Here is a 10506-nt window from a genome sequence, read left to right as displayed (position 1 = left end):
TATAACTGCCTTTGAAGTGAGGGATCTAACATTAAGTAACCCTATTTTGAGATGTGAGATATCACGATCTCTTTCAATAATGGCAGGAATGGAGGAGGTCTTTATCCTAGTGAGATTGCTAAGGCGAACACCGCCATGTTTAGTTTTGCCCAACCTAGGTCGAGGCACAGACACAGTCTCAATGGGGATGGCTGAGCTGACTACACTGACTGTGCTATTGGCAGACTCCACTAAGCTGGCAGGTTGGCTAACAGCCTGCTGCCTGGCCTGCACCCTATTTCATTGTGGAGCTAGAGGAGTTAGAGCCCTATCTATGTTAGTAGATAAGATAAAGTGCCTATAAGAACATCCAATAGTCAAAGGTATATGAAATACAAATGGTATAGAGAGAAATAGTCCTATAATTCCTATAATAACCTCAATCTAAAACTTCTTACCTGGGAATATTGAAGACTCATGTTAAAAGGAACCACCAGCTTTCATATGTTCTCATGTTCTGAGCAAGGAACTTAAACGTTCACTTTTTTACATAGCACATATTGCACTTTTACTTTCTTCTCCAACACTTTGTTTTTGCATTATTTAAACCAAATTGAACATGTTTCATTATTTATTTTGAGGCTAAATTGATTTGATTGATGTATTATATTAAGTTAAAATAAAAGTGTTCATTCAGTATTGTTGTAATTGTCATTATTACAATTTTTATTTTTGATTTTTTTAAATCATCCGATTTAATCGGTATAGGCTTTTTTTTTGTCCTCCAATAATCGGTGTCGGCGTTGAAAAATCATAATCGGTCGACCTCTACTTTGGAGCTGAGAACAGACGTTACTCACTGTGTGTCATCCATTGTCCTTCTTGCTCTAACTCCTTAGTCCACTCATCCAGTTTGACCTCCTCCACTCCAAGTTTCACCTGTGCTCGGTGCCCACCCGGGCTTTGCTGCTCTCAGCCTACATCAAGTTCATCAACCTGTTCCCTGAGGTAAAGGGCACCATCCAGGAGGTGTTGCGCTCAGACAGCCAGCTCCGCAACGCAGACGTTGAGCTACAGCAGCGTGCTGTGGAGTACCTGCGCCTCAGCTGCATCGCCAGCACTGACATACTGGTCGGTGACATTCCACCCTGCATTTGTGCCATTATAACCCTGATTGATTGCATTTATTAGATCATTAAAAGTAGTAGTATGCTCTGCTGGAGACATTACATGCATAAAAAATTAACTAGCATAAAAAAACAAAGCCTGAATGCTTATTTCCATTGTGGTCCTCTATGGCAGCGAGCTAGCAGGTGGGCAAGATTGACACTTTTACATTTCATGTAATTAAAAACAACAGTTTTATATTACACTTAGCTGTTTAGTTTTTAATTGTTCAGAATACATCCCACAGAAAATCTTTGTTGGTAGATAGACTGTAATTCAGAAAAGGACACTGTAGAGCCTCCAGTTCCTCCACCCCAGGTCATGCTCTTCATTCCCCATTCATTCTGTGCTCCCCTCAAGGCCACGGTGTTGGAGGAGATGCCTCCCTTCCCTGAGAGGGAGTCCTCTATACTGGCCAAACTCAAGAGGAAGAAGGGACCAGGAAACCTGCATCCCGATTTGGATGAGAACCGCAAAGAACGTAGTGCCAATGGGGGTACTGCAGACCATAGCAGCACTACCTCAAATGCCAAGGTATTACTGTTGTCATGTGTTGTTTACTTATTAGAGCCTCCTATTTCTCTCCTTTCAGTGTGTACATTTCCTATTTTTCTGTCCTGGTGTTTTCTGCTCTTCCGTAACTGTCCTCAGCTCTCTCGTTCTGTCCTGCCTTCACTGTTTCCTCCTCTGTTCATTAGAGCTCTCCTCTCTCGTTTGTTGGGGATCTTCTGGCCCCCGCCTCGACCGCACCCCCCACCAACCGGCCACGTCCGGTCTCCTCTTCCTACCTCCTGCAGGCCCCCCTCACCCCCATGCCCCCCCAGGCCTCTGCTGTCCCTGTGCTGCTCTCTGCTGGGCCCCTTTTTCAGGTTCTGGATGCTCATGCTGGGTTTTTCACTTGTCACTTCCCTAACCTTAATACACTGTCCTAGCAACATCATGTAATCTGATCTGCTCATGGAATAAAGACAATTCCAGATGCTAAGATGACGCATTGCTTTTGTGTGAGCTTGATTACTTAGCAGTATATACTCTTAGGTTTTTAAGGATCATTTTTATTTTTGAGTCCTAAGTATAGTCCTAATAATTATAGATCCTCCCACAGAGGTTTGTTTTGTTTTGCATGGTGTGTGTGTGTTGCTCTGTACTTTCATCAGCGTAAGACCAATTGGAGCGGTTGATGGGTTCAGATCTTGAACTTCCGAAGTGAAGTAATTGTGACCGTTACCTCTCCTAAGGTGGCCGCGTCCCCCACTCCCTCCACAGACCTGCTTGGCCTGGGCAGCACCATCACCACACAAAACTCTGCCCCTCCTGCCTCCAAGGGGACAAGCCTGCTGGTGGATGTCTTCTCTGAAAACATAGCAGCCTTTCCTGTAGAGACACCCGTGGCAGTGGGGCCTGTTGCAGATGAGAACTTCTCCAGGTAAGAAAGAGTGTGTCAGTGGGTCAAATATCAGAGGGAGGGAGGGAGGGAGGGAGGGGCTTTTTAACTACATTGATCCGTCATGGAGCTTACTAAAACCTGGTGTGAATGTGCTCCTCTTGCCCTTTACATTCTCGCTGTGCATCTCACTCTTGGCTTCAGTTTCCTGCCGAATACTCCACAAGTAGCATATGCCAACGCCACTCTGCCCACTGCAGAGGAACCTGAAGACAAGTAAGAGACGTCAGCAGTGGAGTCTGTTCAAAACACTTGCTGGGGGACTCTTGGCATATTGGTTGGAATCCAATCCTGGGAGTCAATACAGTACATTAATCCCAAGATACCAGATATGAGATGCTTACCACTTGCGCCATTCCCTTCCAGGTTTGTTTGCAAGAACAATGGTGTCCTATACGAGAACCAGCTCCTCCAGATCGGCCTGAAGTCTGAATTCAGACAGAATTTGGGTGAGTAGGCCTCAGCAAAAAATACATATGCACCTAAGTGTGATTATGATCAGGTTTTGACCATTAGATCTTAAGGTTGAATTAATTCTCTTTTTTTTCAACATACAGGTCGGATGTATGTGTTCTTTGGTAACAAGACATCAACACAGTTCATGAATTTTGCTGCCTCTGTGGTCTGCCAAGATACTCTGCAGGCTCATATCCTTTACTAGAAGCTGTTATGTAATTTTCATCAATCATTTCCGAATGCTGTTTTAATAAATCCCTCCCAGTTTATACAGTGGGGCAAAAAAGTATTTAGTCAGCCACCAATTGTGCAAGTTCTCCCACTTAAAAAGATGAGAGAGGCCTGTAATTTGCATCATAGGTACACTTCAACTATGACAGACAAAATGAGAAAAAAAAATCCAGAAAATCACATTGTAGGATTTTTAATGAATTTATTTGCAAATTATGGTGGAAAATAAGTATTTGGTCACCTACAAACAAGCAAATTTCTGGCTCTCACAGACCTGTAACTTCTTCTTTAAGAGGCTCCTCTGTCCTCCACTCGTTACCTGTATTAATGGCACCTGTTTGAACTTGTTATCAGTATAAAAGACACCTGTCCACAACCTCAAACAGTTACAACCAAACTCCACTATCCAAGACCAAAGAGCTGTCAAGGACACCAGAAACAAATGTTAGACCTGCACCAGGCTAGGGAGACTGAATCTGCAATAGTAAGCAACTTGTTTTGAAGAAATCAACTGTCGGAGCAATTTATTAGGAAATGGAAGACATACAAGACCACTGATATCTCCCTCGATCTGGGCTCCACGCAAATCTCACCCCGTGGGGTCAAAATGATCACAAGAACGGTGAGCAAAAATCCCAGAACCACACGGGGGACCTAGTGGATGACCTGCAGAGAGCTGGGACCAAAGTAACAAAGCTTACCATCAGTAACACACTACGCCGCCAGGGACTCAAATCCTGCAGTGCGAGACGTGTCCCCCTGCTTAAGCAGTACATGTCCAGGCCCGTCTGAAGTTTGCTAGAGAGCATTTGGATGATCCAGAAGAAGATTGGAGAATGTCATATGGTCAGATGAAACCAAAATAGAACTTTTTGGTAAACTCAACTCGTGTTTGGAGGACAGAATGCTGAGTTGCATCCAAAGAACACCATAACCTACTGTGAAGCATGGGGGGTGAAACATCATGCTTTGGGGCTGTTTTCTGCAAAGGAACCAGGACGACTGATCCGTGTAAAAGAAAGAATGAATGGGCCATTTATCGTGAGATTTTGAGTGAACCTCCTTCCATCAGCAAGGGCATGAAGATGAAACGTGGCTGGGTCTTTCAGCATGACAATGATCCCAAACACACCGCCCCGGGCAACGAAGGAGTGGCTTCCTAAGAAGCATTTCAAGGTCCTGGAGTGGCCTAGCCGTCTCCAGATCTCAACCCCATAGAAAATCTTGGAGGGAGTTGAAAGTCCGTGTTGCCAAGCAACAGCCCCAAAACATCACTGCTCTAGAGGAGATCTGCATGGAGGAATGGGCCAAAATACCCGCAACAGTGTGTGAAAACCTTGTGAAGACTTACAGAAAACGTTTGACCTCTTTCATTGCCAACAAAGGGTATATAACAAAGTATGAGATAAACTTTTGTTATTGACCAAATACTTATTTTCCACCATCATTTGCAAATAAATTCATTAAAAATCCTACAATGTGATTTTCTGGATCTTTTTTCTCATTTTGTCTGTCATAGTTGAAGTGTACTATATGAAAATTACAGGCCTTTCTCATCTTTTTAAGTGGGGAAACTTGCACACATTGGTGGCTGACTAAATACTTTTTTGCCCACTGTATTATGTATTGTTTAAGGGTGGCCATTTCTGCTCCTATTGTGCCTTTTTCTTAACTGTTCCCCTACAACTGAATGTCCACAAGCCTGCAGACCCCACTGTGGACGGGGGTGCACAACTCCAGCAGATACTCAACATTGAGTGTATGTCTGACTTGTGGTGCACCTGTGCTCAACATTCAGTTTAGGTAAGAACTTATTTTCTCCTTTTATATGCTTTTATAATACATTGCATATTGGAGTTTGTTTCAGGTGCAACTATTTGCTAGATATGTGTATAAATTTTGCATGACGTTGTTGGAAATGCTACTGTATCGATTTCACAGTTATTGAGCGTTGTTTTACTCCTGTTTCTACACACAGGTACGGGGGAACTCTCCAGAACATTGCTGTTAAACTGCCTATTACTTTAAACAAGTTTTTCCAGCCTACAAGAATGACATCGCAGGATTCTTTCAGCGCGTGAAACAACTTGGAGCGTAAGAAACATATACAGTGGGGAGAACAAGTATTTGATACACTGCCGATTTTGCAGGTTTTCCTACTTACAAAGCATGTAGAGGTCTGTACTTTTATCATAGGTACACTTCAACTGTGAGAGACGGAATCTAAAACAAAAATCCAGAAAATCACATTGTATGATTTTTAAGTAATTAATTTGCCATTTTATTGATGACATAAGTATTTGATCACCTACCACCAGTAATTCCGGCTCTCACAGACCTGTAGTTTTTCTTTAAGAAGCCCTCCTGTTCTCCACTCATTACCTGTATTAACTTCACCTGTTGAACTCGTTACCTGTATAAAAGACACCTGTCCACACACTCAATCAAACAGACTCCAACCTCTCCACAATGGCCAAGACCAAAAGCTGTGTAAGGACATCAGGGATAAATTGTAGACCTGCACAAGGCTGGGATGGCTCAGGACAATGGCAAGCAGCTTTGTGAGAAGGCAACAACTGTTGGCGCAATTATTAGAAAATGGAAGAAGTTGAAGATGACGGTCAATCACCCTCGGTCTGGGCTCCATGCAAGATCTCACCTCGTGGGCATCAATGATACAGGGGAAGGTGAGGGATCAGCCCAGAACTACACGGCAGGACCTGGTCAATGACCTGAAGAGAGCTGGGACCACAGTCTCAAAGAAAACCATTAGTACCACACTACGCCGTCATGGATTAAAATCCTGCAGCGCACGCAAGGTCCCCTGCTCAAGCCACGCATGTCCAGGCCCGCTCTGAAGTTTGCCAATGACCATTTGGATGATCCAGAGGAGGAATGGGAGAAGGTCATGTGGTCGATGAGACAAAAATAGAGCTTTTTGGTCTAAACTCCACTCGCCGTGTTTGGAGGAAGAAGAAGGATGAGTACAACCCCAAGAACACCATCCCAACCGTGAAGCATGGAGGTGGAAACATCATTCTTTGGGTGCTCTTGCAAAGGGACAGGACGACTGCACCGTATTGAGAGGATGGATGGGGCCATGGATCGCGAAATCTTGGCCAACAACCTCCTTCTCCAGTAAGAGCATTGAAGATGGTCGTGGCTGGGTCTTCCAGCATGACAACGACCCGAAACACACAGCCAGGGCAACTAAGGAGTGGCTCCGTAAGAAGCATCTAAAGGTCCCGGAGGTGGCCTAGCCAGTCTCCAGACCTGAACTCAATAGAAATCTTTGGAGGGAGCTGAAAGTCCGTATTCCCAGCGACAGCCCCGAAACCTGAAGGATCTGGAGAGGTCTGTATGGAGGAGTGGGCCAAAATTCCTGCTGCAGTGTGTGCCACCTGCTCAAGAACACAGAAACGTATGATCTCTGTAATTGCAAACAAAGGTTTCTGTACCAAATATTAAGTTCTGCTTTTCTGATGTATCAAATACTTATGTCATGCAATAAAATGAAAATTAATTACTTAAAAATCATACAATGTGATTTCTGTATTTTTGTTTTAGATTCCGTCTCTCACAGTTGAAGTGTACCTATGATAAAAATTACAGACCTCTACATGCTTTGTAAGTAGGAAAACCTGCAAAATCGGCAGGGTATCAAATACTTGTTCTCCCCACTGTATCTCTGCTATATGCGTGGTCATATATATATATATTTTTTTCTCTCTTTTTGATATGCACACAATATTCCATCTGACAATGTGCCAGTTTACTCTTCCTTGTATTCCGAGGACACAAAAGGGTTCATTCATTCAGATTGGCCTGCATGTGTAAATATTGATATAGTGTGTACTGTCTCCTACTGTATATTTAAATGTGAAGGAAATGCCAACAGAATAGGTACAGTGTCTTGTGAAATTATTCCATTATAGCTTGAGCAACATTGCCAAGAGAAATAGATCAATGTTTCCCTAGGAGTGTGCGGTCTGTGGCGACTATTAAACAATTCACTGGTATTCCAGAAAGCGCTTCTACCAAATATTGATTTATGTAGGTGGTATAGGTCAGTGAAATACACCTTAGTCTAATGCATTTTAATTAAATGCAACTAAATCTGAAAATTGTGCAACAACGTCAAAACGTTCACATGGAAATACATTTATCTATTTTCCATCATTCAGCAACAAGGTAAAACCTAGTGTACTTACACATCCTTAACAGCTGAGGGTGAAACTGCTAGTGGTATGTGACTGACTTTCTCTACCCACAGCCCTCAGCAAGAGGTACAAAAGATTTTCAAAGCAAAGCATTCCATGGACACAGAGGTTACCAAAGCCAAGGTGAGATCCCTTTATGATTAGAATTGCTATGGAGATTTTGTCTTGACTTGTGTTTTTTGTTGTTGTTGATAGAAATGAAAGACAGAAGTGAAGAAACTGAATGAAGGTCACCCTGACTTCACTAGCAATACTGTGTAACATGCTGACCACACCTCCTGTGTGGCATGGACTCTACAAGGTGTTGAGTGTTGCAAAAGATGTCCACATGTTTTTTGGGGGGTAGCCATTTGACTAGCTGTTCAGGAGTGTTATGGCTTGGGGGTAGAAGCTGTTTAGAAGCCTCTTGGACCTAGACTTGGCACTCCGGTACCGCTTTCTGTGCGGTACCAGAGAGAACAGTCTATGACTAGGGTCGCTGGAGTCTTTGACAATTTTTAGGGCCTTCCTCTGACACCGCCTGGTATAGAGGTCCTGGATGGCAGGAAGCTTGGCCCCGGTGATGTACCGGGCTGCACGCACTACCCTCTGTAGTGCCTTGCGGTCGGAGGCCGAGCAGTTGCCATACCAGGCAGTGATACAACCCATCATGATGCTCTCGTTGTTGCAGCTGTTGTCGGAGTAGAGAACACACAATTTTGTGTGACTCAAAATTCTACAGAGATCCAGGAAGAAAAGAACCTTCTGCATTTCATGTAAAATAACAACCCAATGTTTATATCCCAGGACAAATTAGCTAGCAACAGCAAGCTAGCTAAATGTCCATGAATGTTTCATGTGTTTCGACCTGTCCCCAAATTAATATAGTTGGTTCAGAGTTTGTTTTGATATTTCAACATGCGTGTCCTGATCGCGTCTTGTGTGAGTTGACAAAATCAATATGCGAGTGATGACGCACGAGCGCCCGTTCTAGTCAGCATGTTGGGCTGTGTTGTCGATAGTCTTAACCTTGATCTGGTGTCTGTTTTTGTTTTCCAGATAATGGGGTTTGGTGCTGCTTTGCTGGATGGGGTAGATCCAAACCCCTCCAACTTTGTGGGCGCTGGTGTCATCCATACGAAGACCACCCAGGTTGGCTGCCTCTTGAGACTGGAGCCTAATACTCAAGCACAGGTATGTAGCCCTCACCTCCCTCCAGTGAGAATTATTCTCCACCCCAGTACTCTGTCACCAACTATTTTTCAATATCCAGACAAGGTATTTGACCAACCTATTTCAAATCAAATTGTATTTGTCACATGCGCCGAATACAACAGCTGTAGACCTTACAGTGAAATGCTTACTTACAAGCCCTTAACCAATAATGCAGTTAAAAAAATTAAATAATCTTAAGTAAAAAATAAAATAATTAAAGAGCAGCTGTAAAATAACAATAGCGAGGCTATATACAGGGGGTACCGGTACAGAGTCAATGTGTGGGGGCACCGGTTAGTTGCGGTAATATGTACATGTAGGTAGAGTTAAAGTGACTATGCATAGATAATAAACAGAGTAGCAGCAGTGTAAAAGAGGGGGGGGAATGCAAATAGTCTGGGTAGCCATTTGATTATATGTTCAGGAGTCTTATGGTTTGGGGGTAGAAGCTGTTAAGAAGAGAGAACAGTCTATGACTAGGGTGGCTGGAGCCTTCCTCTGACACCGCCTGGTATAAAGGTCCAGGATGGCAGGAACCTTGGCCGCAGTGATGTACTGGACCGTACGCACTAACCTCTGTAGGGCCTTGCGGTCGGAGGCCAAGCAGTTGCCATACCAGGCAGTGATGCATCCAGTCAGGCTGGTCTCAATGGTGCAGCTGTATAATTTTGTTTGAGGTTCTGAGGACCCATCCCATATCTTTTCAGTCTCCTGAGTATAGGCTTTGTTGTACCCTCTTCACGACTGTCTTAGTGTGTTTGGACCATGATAGTTTGTTGGTGATGTTGACACCAAGGAACTTGAAGCCCTCAACCTGCTCCACTACAGCCCCATCAATGAGAATGGGGGTGTGCTCGGTCATCCTTTTCCTGTAGTACACAATTATCTCCTTGATCACGTTGAAGGAGAGGTTGTTGTCCTGGCACCACACGGCCAGGTCGCTGATCTCAGCCTATAGGGAGGTCTCAACGTTGTCGGTGATCAGACCTACCACTGTTGTGTCATCAGCAAACTTAATGATGGTGTTAGAGTCGTGCCTGCCATGCAGTCATGAGTGAACAGGGAGTACAGGATGGGACTGAGCATGCACCCCTGAGGGGCCCCTGTGTTGAGGATCAGCGTGGCGGTGGGGTTGCTACCTACCCTCACCACCTGGGTGTAACCCGTCAGGAAGTCCAGGTTCCAGTTGCAGAGGGAGGTGTTTAGTCCCAGGGTCCTTAGCTTAGTGATGAGCTTTGAGGGCACTATCGTGTTGAACGCTGAGCTGTAGTCAATGAACAGCCTTCTCACCTATTTAACCTCTCTCTCTCTCTCTTATTTTTTCAGATGTACCGCTTAACACTAAGAACAAGCAGAGATACTGTGTCACAGCGCCTGTGTGATCTGCTCTCAGAACAATTCTGAACTGCTTCCAGATCAGGTCTTAACTGATATACCACAGAGCTGTACAAGCTCCCCCTGCCACTTGTGAAGACACCACATGGTTCATAACAAACATGTCACACTTATCCTTCCCGTCTGTCTCATTTAAATTGGAATTGATACAGTGTACAGTGTAATTTTTTTTTTTATATTTGACTTATTATAAATGTACTGTATATCAAATGACTTTCACTTACTTTACGAATATTTCACTGCGTTAAATCTGCCTTATGTCCATGTGCACACAGAATATTTACGGCTTTGCTTTTGTTGTGGAAAGGGCTTAGTCCTCTCCCTGTTCTTTAAAGACATATTTACTGGAAGAATTGGAGTTCAGGGGGGACTGGCAAGAAAATGCCTTAATTGTCTGACCCTCTTCTCCAACTGAGCAAT

General features: G+C 43.9%; 1 pseudogene; it reads left to right on the top strand.

Annotated features, from left to right (window-relative positions):
* LOC111969460 (AP-2 complex subunit alpha-2-like) overlaps positions 1–10240 on the top strand; it is a 24337-nt pseudogene extending 14097 nt beyond the window's left edge.
* Positions 10241–10506: the final 266 nt, after the last annotated feature.

The sequence above is a fragment of the Salvelinus sp. IW2-2015 genome, linkage group LG10 (assembly GCF_002910315.2).
Source record: "Salvelinus sp. IW2-2015 linkage group LG10, ASM291031v2, whole genome shotgun sequence".
NCBI classification, from domain to species: domain Eukaryota; kingdom Metazoa; phylum Chordata; class Actinopteri; order Salmoniformes; family Salmonidae; genus Salvelinus; species Salvelinus sp. IW2-2015.
Note: the sequence above shows the minus strand (reverse complement) of the source record. Positions and strands in the feature narration are given on the sequence as shown.